At 47.8% G+C, this 12528-nt stretch overlaps 1 protein-coding gene across 1 annotated transcript in view; it reads right to left on the bottom strand.

The window, feature by feature from the left end:
* The window catches only part of ZMAT4 (zinc finger matrin-type 4), a 556227-nt gene that overhangs the window by 149568 nt on the left and 394131 nt on the right, over positions 1-12528 (bottom strand). The gene's annotated exons all lie outside the window — the stretch shown is intronic.

The following is a 12528-nucleotide window of genomic DNA, read 5'->3' as shown; positions in this document are numbered from 1 at the left end:
ATTTTTACGTGTCAGTGTGATACCAGCACGGATCAATCCAGCAGCCACCTTAATTCCTTAGCTCTAGATGTGGTGGGACTTCCCTGGCCGTCTTCTAAATTAAATTTAAAAAAATCATCTGAGAAATGGAAGAACAGAAAGGGAACTGTCACACTAAATGTATTTTTTCTAGCCATTGCCTGTATGAAAAAGCTGTTTTTGATAATATTTCTGCTTTATTTCCTGAGCTGTGTGCTCGTAAGCTCACCAGTCCAACCACCTTGGCAAGCCCCAATGTGATTCGTTCCTAAGAATAAAAATTGGTTATAAGAACAGTCCTATTATAAGATCAACTTCTTCTTGGGAACTTGCCCCTTCCCACAAAAATATTAAATGCTTTTGCCCAACCTCAAGGGCAGTCCTATAAAAGAAATTCACCACTAAATAATAAAATAAAATGTTGGGAAAAATATTATGCTTCCTGCTTTCTTTGATAAAAGTGAGGCCTCAATCATGCAAGATTCCTCAGATGGATAAATACCCCAACAGCCAGCAATATACAACCTATCAGAAGTTCTCATATGCTGCAGAGACAGTGCCTTGGCGAGTGGGAATATGCAAGTTGTTTGACAATTCTCTGAGTTTCACTGCAATGAACCCTAGCAAGGAAGCACATATAACCTGAGCCTGCAATTTAGTAAATATTTGTTTCCTTCCCCTGACTGCAGGGAAAAAGCTTGACTGAAGTGAGTTCTGAAGGATATGCTCTGAAATGAACCCTTCCGTCTCCATTGGACCAGGTCTGAACACACAGAAGATTAAGATGAGAATCCCGAAATGAACCCTTCCATCTCCACTGGAGCAGGTCTGAACACAGCAGATTAAGATGAGAATCCCGGAAATTAATCTTTCCATCTCCACTGGAGCAGGTCTGAACACAGCAGATTAAGATGAGAATCCCCGAAAAGAACCCTTCCGTCTCACTGGAGCAGGTCTGAACACAGCAGATTAAGATGAGAATCCCGGAAATTAATCCTTCCATCTCCACTGGAGCAGGTCTGAACACAGCAGATTAAGATGAAAATTCCCGAAATGAACCCTTCCATCTGCCCTGGAGCAGGTCTGAACACACAGCAGATTAAAATGAGAATCCAAGAAATGAACCCTTCCATCTGCACTGGAGCAGGTCTGAACACACAGAAGATTAAGATGAGAATTCCTGAAATTAATACTTCCATCTCCACTGGAGCAGGTCTGAACACAGCAGATTAAGATGAGAATCCCGAAATGAACCCTTCCTTCTCTACTGGAGCAGGTCTGAACACAGCAGATTAAGATGAGAATCCCCGAAATTAATCCTTCCATCTCCAATGGAGCAGGTCTGAACACAGCAGATTAAGATGAGAATTCCCGAAATGAACCCTTCCATCTGCCCTGGAGCAGGTCTGAACACACAGCAGATTAAAATGAGAATCCAAGAAATGAACCCTTCCATCTGCACTGGAGCAGGTCTGAACACACAGAAGATTAAGATGAGAATTCCTGAAATTAATCCTTCCATCTCCACTGGAGCAGGTCTGAACACAGCAGATTAAGATGAGAATCCCTGAAATTAATCCTTCCGTCTCCACTGGAGCAGGTCTGAGCACAGCAGATTAAGATGAGAATCCCTGAAATTAATCCTTCCGTCGCCACTGGAGCAGGTCTGAAAACAAGGCAGATTAAGATGAGAATCCCCGAAAAGAACCCTTCCGACTCCACTGGAGCAGGTCTGAACACAGCAGATTAAGATGAGAATTCCTGAAATTAATCCTTCCATCTCTACTGGAGCAGGTCTGAACATAGCAGATTAAGATGAGAATCCCGAAATGAACCGTTCCTTCTCCACTGGAGCAGGTCTGAACACACAGCAGATTAAGATGAGAATCCCGGAAATTAATCCTTCCATCTCCACTGGAGCAGGTCTGAACACAGCAGATTAAGACGAGAATCCCGGAAATTAATCCTTCCATCTCCACTGGAGCAGGTCTGAACACACAGCAGATTAAGATGAGAATCCCGGAAATTAATCCTTCCATCTGCACTGGAGCAGGTCTGTACACAGCAGATTAAGATGAGAATCCCGGAAATTAATCCTTCCATCTTCAGTGGAGCAGGTCTGAACACAGCAGATTAAAATGAGAATCCCGAAATGAACCCTTCCTTCTCCACTGGAGCAGGTCTGAACACACAGCAGATTAAGATGAGAATCCCGAAATGAACCCTTCCTTCTCCACTGGAGCAGGTCTGAACACACAGCAGATTAAGATGAGAATCCCGGAAATTAATCCTTCCATCTCTACTGGAGCAGGTCTGAACACACAGCAGATTAAGATGAGAATCCCGGAAATTAATCCTTCCATCTCCACTGGAGCAGGTCTGAACACACAGCAGATTAAGATGAGAATCCCGGAAATTAATCCTTCCATCTGCACTGGAACAGTTCTGAACACACAGCAGATTAAGATGAGAATCCCGGAAATTAATCCTTCCATCTGCACTGGAGCAGGTCTGAACACAGCAGATTAAGATGAGAATCCCCGAAAAGAACCCTTCCGTCTCACTGGAGCAGGTCTGAACACAGCAGATTAAGATGAGAATCCCGGAAATTAATCCTTCCATCTCCACTGGAGCAGGTCTGAACACAGCAGATTAAGATGAAAATTCCCGAAATGAACCCTTCCATCTGCCCTGGAGCAGGTCTGAACACACAGCAGATTAAAATGAGAATCCAAGAAATGAACCCTTCCATCTGCACTGGAGCAGGTCTGAACACACAGAAGATTAAGATGAGAATTCCTGAAATTAATACTTCCATCTCCACTGGAGCAGGTCTGAACACAGCAGATTAAGATGAGAATCCCGAAATGAACCCTTCCTTCTCTACTGGAGCAGGTCTGAACACAGCAGATTAAGATGAGAATCCCGGAAATTAATCCTTCCATCTCCAATGGAGCAGGTCTGAACACAGCAGATTAAGATGAGAATTCCCGAAATGAACCCTTCCATCTGCCCTGGAGCAGGTCTGAACACACAGCAGATTAAAAGGAGAATCCAAGAAATGAACCCTTCCATCTGCACTGGAGCAGGTCTGAACACACAGAAGATTAAGATGAGAATTCCTGAAATTAATCCTTCCATCTCCACTGGAGCAGGTCTGAACACAGCAGATTAAGATGAGAATCCCTGAAATTAATCCTTCCGTCTCCACTGGAGCAGGTCTGAGCACAGCAGATTAAGATGAGAATCCCTGAAATTAATCCTTCCGTCGCCACTGGAGCAGGTCTGAAAACAAGGCAGATTAAGATGAGAATCCCCGAAAAGAACCCTTCCGACTCCACTGGAGCAGGTCTGAACACAGCAGATTAAGATGAGAATTCCTGAAATTAATCCTTCCATCTCTACTGGAGCAGGTCTGAACATAGCAGATTAAGATGAGAATCCCGAAATGAACCCTTCCTTCTCCACTGGAGCAGGTCTGAACACACAGCAGATTAAGATGAGAATCCCGGAAATTAATCCTTCCATCTCCACTGGAGCAGGTCTGAACACAGCAGATTAAGACGAGAATCCCGGAAATTAATCCTTCCATCTCCACTGGAGCAGGTCTGAACACACAGCAGATTAAGATGAGAATCCCGGAAATTAATCCTTCCATCTGCACTGGAGCAGGTCTGAACACACAGCAGATTAAGATGAGAATCCCGGAAATTAATCCTTCCATCTCCACTGGAGCAGGTCTGAACACACAGCAGATTAAGATGAGTATCCCGGAAATTAATCCTTCCATCTGCACTGGAACAGTTCTGAACACACAGCAGATTAAGATGAGAATCCCGGAAATTAATCCTTCCATCTGCACTGGAGCAGGTCTGAACACAGCAGATTAAGATGAGAATCCCGAAATGAACCCTTCCTTCTCTACTGGAGCAGGTCTGAACACAGCAGATTAAGATGCGAATCCCGAAATGAACCCTTCCTTCTCCACTGGAGCAGGTCTGAACACACAGAAGATTAAGATGAGAATCCCAGAAATTAATCCTTCCATCTGCACTGGAGCAGGTCTGAACACAGCAGATTAAGATGAGAATCCCGAAATGAACCCTTCCTTCACTGGAGCAGGTCTGAACACACAGCAGATTAAGATGAGAATCCCGGAAATTAATCCTTCCATCTGCACTGGAGCAGGTCTCAATACAGCAAATTAAGATGAGAATCCCAAAATGAACCCTTCCTTCTCCACTGGAGCAGGTCTGAACACAGCAGATTAAGATGAGAATCCCGAAATGAACCCTTCCATCTCCACTGGAGCAGGTCTGAACACAGCAGATTAAGATGAGAATCCCGAAATGAACCCTTCCTTCTCCACTGGAGCAGGTCTGAACACAGCAGATTAAGATGAGATTCCCCTGGGCTGACAATTTCAGCTTTTCAAACAGATGTGAAACGCTGTTTTTGGAAGGCAAGAATCTGTACTGAAGTATTCAAATCATTTATAGCCATTTTGTTTATGATTATGATTTTAAAAGGCTACTTGTTGAACTGCCCCTTCGCCCCCTCCAAAACAAGATGTACTCACCATCCAATAAAAAGGTCTCGCTTACAGCTGTTTTTTATTTCTACGAATCCAAGTGGACTAACACGGCACCCATGCTGCTTTAGTCAAACCAGATGGAATGTTTCAGATTTGGGCTCTGATTTGGTTCTGTCTATTCCTTGAAATCTGACACCTAGAACTTCAAGTCACTGACACCAATTGATTTTTTTTTTTTTTTGCAGACATTGCCCTCAAGGCTTCCTGAAGAAATAAAAAAGTGATGGCATTTAAGAGTCACACGTGCTGCTGTGGAAGGAAGGTTGTAATCGAGATTGGCTTGTTCGGGCTCCCAATAGCGCTGCATGGGATGAATCATGGCATATCCTTTTATCAACCCACAACCCCATTTTGTCTCCCAGTTAAATCATGGGAAGCTCCGTAAATGTTAACGAATTCACAGATCGATCCAGTAAAGTGCGGCCGCGTTTACCCCGCTCCTAACTCGCATTCTACTCACTTTCTGGCCGCGTTAGCCCTTCCTGCGATACACTATCCCCTTTAACCTACTTTTACCGCATCCTTAAATCCCCGGGTAACCCCTTCCGCACGCGGCATGTATATTGCATGCAAACGATCGAATTAGCTATTCCCTACCATCCAGTAATGTGCGCCCCGACTATCCCTTTTTTACCCTGCCGTTTTGCCGCGCGTTTAACCTGCTAACTTACCGCCTACCCCTACCCCTGAGTTAGAGGCAGGGGTAAGGGTAGGCGGCAAACTTTCCCCCAGCCCCCGCTCTCCTGCCCTGGCCGCGTCCATGGGTGCTGGTCTCCGGGGCAGCCCCAGTCCTCTCCCCTCCTCCCGAAGCAACAAAAGCAAAAAAAAACCGAAAAAAAAAGTTGCAAGAGAGAGAGGGGAGAGAAGACGGGCAATCCTACGCTTGGGATGGCCAGTCCCTCACCCCTCCTCCCGAGGCAAGGCGCGAAAAGCAGCCTTGCTCCGGGAGGAGGCGAGAGAGGACTGGCAGTGTGAAGCGACCAAGCGACTTACTTTTTTTTGCAGCCCTCCGGAGGAGACGGCCATCAGCAGAAACGGATCGCGCCTCCCCTCCCCTGCCTCCCGGCAAAGATGGACGCCTGCCCGGGGGAAAGCGGCCCCTGTGCGTGCAATTGGCCGCTCAAGACGTGATGTCACATGCCGTGACGCCAAACGTCGTGACGTCACGTCTTGAGCGGCCAATTGCACGCACAGGGGCCGCTTTCCCCCGTGCAGGCGTCCATCTTCGCCGGGAGCCGCGATCCGTTTCTGCTGATGGCCGTCTCCTCCGGAGGGCTGCAAAAAAAAGTAAGTCGCTTGGTCGCTTCACACTGCCAGTCCTCTCTCGCCTCCTCCCGGAGCAAGGCTGCTTTTCGCGCCTTGCCTCGGGAGGAGGGGAGAGGGACTGGCCATCCCGAGCGTAGGATTGCCTGTCCTCTCTCCCCTCGCTCTTGCTACTTTTTTTTTCGCTTTACACTGCCAGTCCTGTCTCCCCTCCTCCTGGAGCAAGGCTGCTTTCGCGCCTTGCTCTGGGAGGAGGGGAGAGGGCTGACAATCACCCGCCCGCCGGCTCCCGCCTCGATGACAGCCCACCGGCTACCGCCTCGATGAACTCGCTCCCGCCTCGAACGCGCGCCTGCTGGCTCCCACCAGTAAGTTAACTTTTTTTATACTTTTGTTTTTTACACTTTTGTTTTAATTTTCGCCTGCGCCTTGCTTCGGGAGGGGGGGAACCATCCACTTCTTGGTACCTGTCATTTCAAATGTCAGTTGAAATGACATTTGAAATGACAGGTACCAGCGCACCCAGGATACCGTATAGGCACTGTATTAAGCGCCTATACAGTAAAATGGGTTGCGCGGACCTAACCCTTCGCCTAACGCTTCGCAGACGCGGCTTGCATTTGCAAGCAATTTAAATAGAGTATCGAGCGGTAGGTGAGCAGGACTGTGCGTGCGGGGAACGAGGGTGCGCCTGGCACTGCCGCACTCTTTCTAACGCGGCTTTGCTGTATCGACCTGTCAAAAAGGAGAGTCATTGGAATGCATTGGAGCAAAACTGTGCTGCAGAGATCATTCGAGAGAGGAAGAAGCAGGGTGTGTTGCAGGAACGCTTGCTGCACAAGAGCAAACATCAGGAGGAGAAGAGAAACTGGCTCCCCGTGTGACTCGTGCAATGCAGCAGGGAGCGCTGGCTGGCATTTTATAATTAGGGCTCTGGCCTTTCTTAGAGCCCTGCAGACGTATCCCTAAGTAACTAAATCTTCTCTTCACATCTACGGATATAGGGAGGGTAACTGTAAGAGTCCTTTCCACGAGTAAAATCAGGGCTGCCCACGTTTTCATGGAGTAGGACCAGACACTTGGGGGGGCGGGGGCTCGCTGGCCACAGCTGCCTCCCCCCTTTTTTCTCTCTCAAATTGAGCGTTGATTTTTTTCCTAGGCCGGTTCTGCCTGCCTGTCTTTGGGGGCTAGGGTTCGACACTCCTCTTCCTCTGTGAGTCCCAGGGGGACAGCGGGAAGTAGCAAGAAGTGCGGCACAGCTGTGGGAGAGGAGGAGGAGGAGGAGTGTCAAATCGAGCCCTGAAAACAGGCAGGTGATGGGAGCGCCCTGGCCTTGCCTGACCGGGTGTTACCCTTGTAACCAAACACTGTACAGCAGGCTGGAAAACCGGGCAGTTGGTCACCCCAGGTAAAATAGAGCTTTAACCATGGACGTGGGCCTATCTTATGTGCGGGTAAACTGATGCGCGCAGTGATACTTTACATGCACAACTGTACTCGCAGCAGGGGAGGTGTTCCTGACAGCGAAGCTGGGGAGGGCTTTTGAAATTTTGTGTGAATGTTGCTAGGTCATTTTCTAAATGAAAGTACATGTGTAATAATTTCTCTATGAAAGTGAGTGTAAGGTCTGCGGGTAAAAGATTTTCCACCCGGGCAGGCAGTTCCATGAAACCCCATGGGGAGCTTGCAGGCCCCGTGGATGCAAAGCGCCGAGGACCTGCAATCTGATTTTCCAGCGGTAACTCCCCGCACTGAAGCAGATGCAAAACAGGCCCTCAGAAGTTTCCGCAGGGATTTCAAAATGAAATCCCCAGCATCCTTTGCTGTCCCCACCCCCCCAGCACCACCCACTTTCATCACCAGCGCTGTCATTTGGGGAAGGGAGAAATTCCATTTCCATACAGGTAATGATGCGTACATCCGCTCAAAAACATTTATTATGTTTTCTTTTTTTTCTTTTAGAATGTTATCCTACTGGCGGGCCGATACAGTAAAAAATCGCGGGAGAGCAGGTGAGCGCACAGGCCACTCTCCTGTGTGCGTGATACAGTAAATAAATTTATTTAAATTAGGCCCGGCGGTAAAAAGAGGCACTAGGGACACTAGCGCGTCCCTAGCACCTCTTTTCGGACAGGAGCAGCGGCTGTCAGTGGGTTTGACAGCTGATGCTCAATTTTGCTGGCGTCAGTTCTCAAGCCCGCTGACAGCCACGGGTTCGGAAACCAGACGCTGGCAAAATTGAGCGTCCGGTTTTCAAGCCGCAGGCCTATTTCAAATTTTTTTTTTTAACTTTTTTAAACTTTCGGGACCTCCGACTTAATATCGCCATGATATTAAGACGGAGGGTGCACAGAAAAGCAGTTTTTACTGCTTTTCTGTGCAGTTTCCCGGTGCCGGCAGAAATTAACGCCTACCTTTGGGTAGGCGTTAATTTCTGAAAGTAAAATGTGCGGCTTGGCTGCACATTTTACTTAACTGAATCGCGCGGGAATACCTAATAGGGCCATCAACATGCATTTGCATATTGCGGGCGCTATTAGGTTCAGGGGGGTTGGACGCGCTATTACCCCTTACTGAATAAGAGGTAAAGCTAGCGCGTCGAAAACCCGTGTCCAAATGCCGGCTAACAGTGCGCTCCATCGGAGCGCACTGTACTGTATCGGCCTGTGGGATAGGTATTTCTAAATACACTGGCTGTATTGTGAAAAACCGATCATTTTTAAAAGAAACGTTTATTATGTAAATGATCCTCAGGTCCTCTCCCTGCCACCTGCAAGAAACCACCCAAACTCTTCCCACACCTGGCTGTAGGAGATCATTTTTTTTATTAATAAATAATGTTAGAATTTGTATAAAGTACTGGAATGGGAAGTGCTCCATTTTTCCCAAAGAGCAGACACGACCTGGACTTTGATACCTCGGATCTCCGCCTGCACTCTTATGCCAACGTGCGGCAGTCCTGCCCTAGAGTAAGTGGTTCTAGGGGAGGCTGCCCAATTCTGGCTCTGTGCCCTGGTACCAATCGGTTACAGTTGCAAAGGATTTGGGAGTTTTGGGTGATAAAGCCACCTGCCCACGGAGACCAGGAAGGAGCAGATGAAGAACAATGGGATGCAGTGATGTCGGCCCATCTAACACAGAACACATTCAAGTTGAGGGAAAAACAAGAAGTTGCCCTGCTTGGAAGTTGTCAACGTTTTGAGCACTGGAGGCATCTTTTTAATTTCCTTCAGGTTATTCTGTCACATCATGTACAACACAGGGTTCCCAACTGGCGCTGTTTCCTCTCGTTAATGGTTAAAGGATGATCCTTCCGCATGCCAGGATTTGTGCAAGGGTATTAGGCGCCCGAGATGAATCCCCGGTCTTGTGCCCCCCAGCCCCTGAGACTTACTGATTGGTGGCAGCTACAACATTGTGCTCCCTTGTTTGCCATTATTGGCTCTGGCATAGCAACCCCCTCACCAATCTCTTCCTTCACCCTTTGTCCCGTGCAGACAGGACTCAGCATCTACTCTCTCTCTCTCCCTGCCCAATATCTCTTCCCCCCCCCCCCCCAATATTCTGCTCTCTCCACCATCCATGCCTAGCATGCCAGCATCATCACCCCAATCTTTTTGCCTTCTCTCTACAGTGCCAGGATCCTCTTTATCTCTCCACTCCACCCTCATCTGCGAAGCACTCTCTCTGTCTGTCACGGATGTGAAATGACAAAGGCACTGGGGACCAGGACACAAGAAAGGCAAGACAAGGCAAAATATCGCACAGAGACAGTAAGCAGCACACCCTGCAAGGCAAGAGAAGCTGCTCCTGAGACCTCTGCTTCTTGTAGCACCAGGGTTTAAATGACAGACTTGATGACATCATCAGTCGGCGCTGGCTGACAGGTTTCCCGCCACGGGGGCCTTTAAGAGGCACCGTGCTGTGCGCATGCACACTTAAAAAGGCCCTGGGGACATGGCAGGATGGCATTTCAGCCTCATCGGCAGTGTGAGGAGCTGGGGCTGTGTCCTGCAGCTGGCCAACATGTTACACTTTCTTTCCACCCTGCCAACCGCTCAGAACCTTTTTGCTTTCTGTACACACCACCCGACCTACACACTCTCTCTCCACATGTGAAATTTAAGAGGTAGATTTTACGAGCAACACGGATTTTAAAAAGCCATGAAGTACAGGTGGGTGTACCGGTGCATGCGTCAAAAACAAAAGGCAGAATAGGAATGGGGCGTGGGCTGAGAATGGGCGTTCCGGGACGGGGGCCAACAATTACGCATGTAACTCCATACTTTGAAACCGGAGACTGAGGCACACGTCAGCTTGTTATCCGTGTAACTTTATTGCTGCTCCCCGATGAGAAGCAAGTCTTTAGATCTCGAATTTTAGGACTTATAGGATAGGTGAGGGGTCTGGATCAACTGGGGTGCATGCAGGATGAAGAACCAGAGGGGTCTAGAAGTCCTCAATATTAACTGGGCAAACTGGTGGACTAAATGGAAAAATTTGGGCTGTCCCTCGTGCAAGCATGTTTTAAAATCCACCTATATATGCGAGTAAAAGTCAGCAAAGACATATGGAAGTCACACGTGCTAGCTGTGATCGAGTAACCTCTGAAAATTAGGAGCATAGTTACACATGGTTGGTGAATTTTAAAACACACATGCGCAAGTGCATGCACAATTTAAAATTCCAGCTTATCGTCGCTTGCATGCCAATACGTACGTATCTGGGTGCCCACACGTTCATTTTAAAATTTGCCTGTAAGATTGCTTTGCTAGTTCACAAGCTCTTACAAGACTTTCTCCCCTGAGTGAATGTGATGCTGTGGATATAAAACCCATCACGTTTGTTTCCATCATTCCAGTATGGCCTGTTAGATGTCCCATCAGTTCAGCAAACTCGCCTTCTAGAGACTAGAGAACTCCCCTTTTCAATAGCAGCATCAATAGCCTGAAACTCCCTGCCAGAAGCCATTCGTCTTACTGCATGTACCAAGACTTTTAAGGCCCTGTTGAAGACATGCTTTTTTCAGCAAGTTTTCATTGTTAGGTATTGCAGACTTATGTGTTGTTTTTATTTATTTTATGAAGATGCTATGTTTTATGAAGTTGTCACTGTTTATTTTATTTGTTTTTATTGTCTAAACGTATGGATATTTTATGAATGTTTTACTTGTATGTTGCATCGGACTTCGGTATTGGTAACCAATAAATGTTTAATAACCATAAACAATCCCTACCTGCTCTTTATATATGCTCTCTCACCACCCTCCATAAGCTCATCATACACTCTCACCAACCTACCCCAACACACTCTTTCTCTCTATCCGCTACCCATCCAATATCCCCCTCTGTCTACCCCTCCTAACTAGTATCCCCTCTTTCTCTCAACCCCCAACCCCCAGTATACTTCCCTCTCTCTCTCTCTACTCTTTCTCAAAATTCATTTGCCTTGCCCCCTCTCTCCCCTTCTAACACCAAACCTCCTCTTGCTTCAGCTGCTGGGGCCCCTGTTCTCTCCTCCTTCTTGGCCACCATTGGGATGGCTCCACCGGCGGTCCCAGACCTCTCTCTCTTTTTCTGCTGCTGGTGGGATGGGATCTGCTGGCAGCCTTGTGGTTCTCCATTTTCTTCGGTTACCGGCAGGATGGACTCTGGCAGCAGTCTCCTGGGTCTGTCTCCTTCTTTGGTTGCTGGTAGGATGGGCTAAGCCAGCAACCACAGGTCACTCTCTGTTTCTCTGCCACTGGCAGGATAGGCTCTTCCAGCAACCAAAGGGATTGGCATTTTAGGCAACCACCTATTTTGCCAAGAGAAAGCACCAGCTCTGCCCACTGCATGCATGGATGTGTAGTGTTGGTTTTCTTTGGGGAAAAAACCAAAACTGCAAAGCCATGCATGCAGTGAGTTAAAACTGGGACTGGATCAGCTTCACCAGCACAAACAAACAGTTGGTAATAGGGGCATGCATGGGGAAAATGTTCATTTTCTGTCGTTTGCTGTTTTTTTTGTTTTCAGCATGTGCTAAGAACAAAATTTTTTTGTGTGTGTCAGTTTAGACGGGAAACAGCAGAAAATGAAACAAATGCCGTGTGTGTTTTCCATGTCATTTCAAATGACTGCACATCCCTAGAACCCTACAGGAACAGTAAGTGCGATTAAAGTGTGCAGAATGCATTTTGGAGGAGCAGCTCACTGATTAGAGCAGCGGTACAAACCTAGGAGATCATTAAGGCTTTTCTCCACAGACACGGAATGAGGAAATAGCCTTAGTAAATCAGGCCCTTAGGGCCGGATTTTCAAAGGATTACGTGCGCCAGGCCTATTTTCAAAAGGCCCGGCGACGCGCGTGTAAGTCCCGGGACTTTACTAAAGGGGTGGGGGCGGGGTCAGAGGCTCCAGGCACAGCGGCCATTTTCCGCTGTGCCAGGGATCAGTCCCAGGGCTGAAGTAAGTTTTGAAACAAGAAAAAAAAAAAAGGCAGGGGGGAAAGAGCAGGGGAGGTAGGGGAAGGGAAGGTAGGGTGGGGGGGGGTAGGGAATGGGGGAACACTGCGCGGCTCGGCGCACGCAAGTTGCACAATTGTGCACCCCCCTTGCCCGCGCCAACCACCGATTTTATAACTTGTGCACTCCTGCGCGCGAAAGTTATAAAATT

Source organism: Rhinatrema bivittatum, chromosome 5 (assembly GCF_901001135.1).
Source record: "Rhinatrema bivittatum chromosome 5, aRhiBiv1.1, whole genome shotgun sequence".
Lineage (NCBI taxonomy): Eukaryota > Metazoa > Chordata > Amphibia > Gymnophiona > Rhinatrematidae > Rhinatrema > Rhinatrema bivittatum.
Note: the sequence above shows the minus strand (reverse complement) of the source record. Positions and strands in the feature narration are given on the sequence as shown.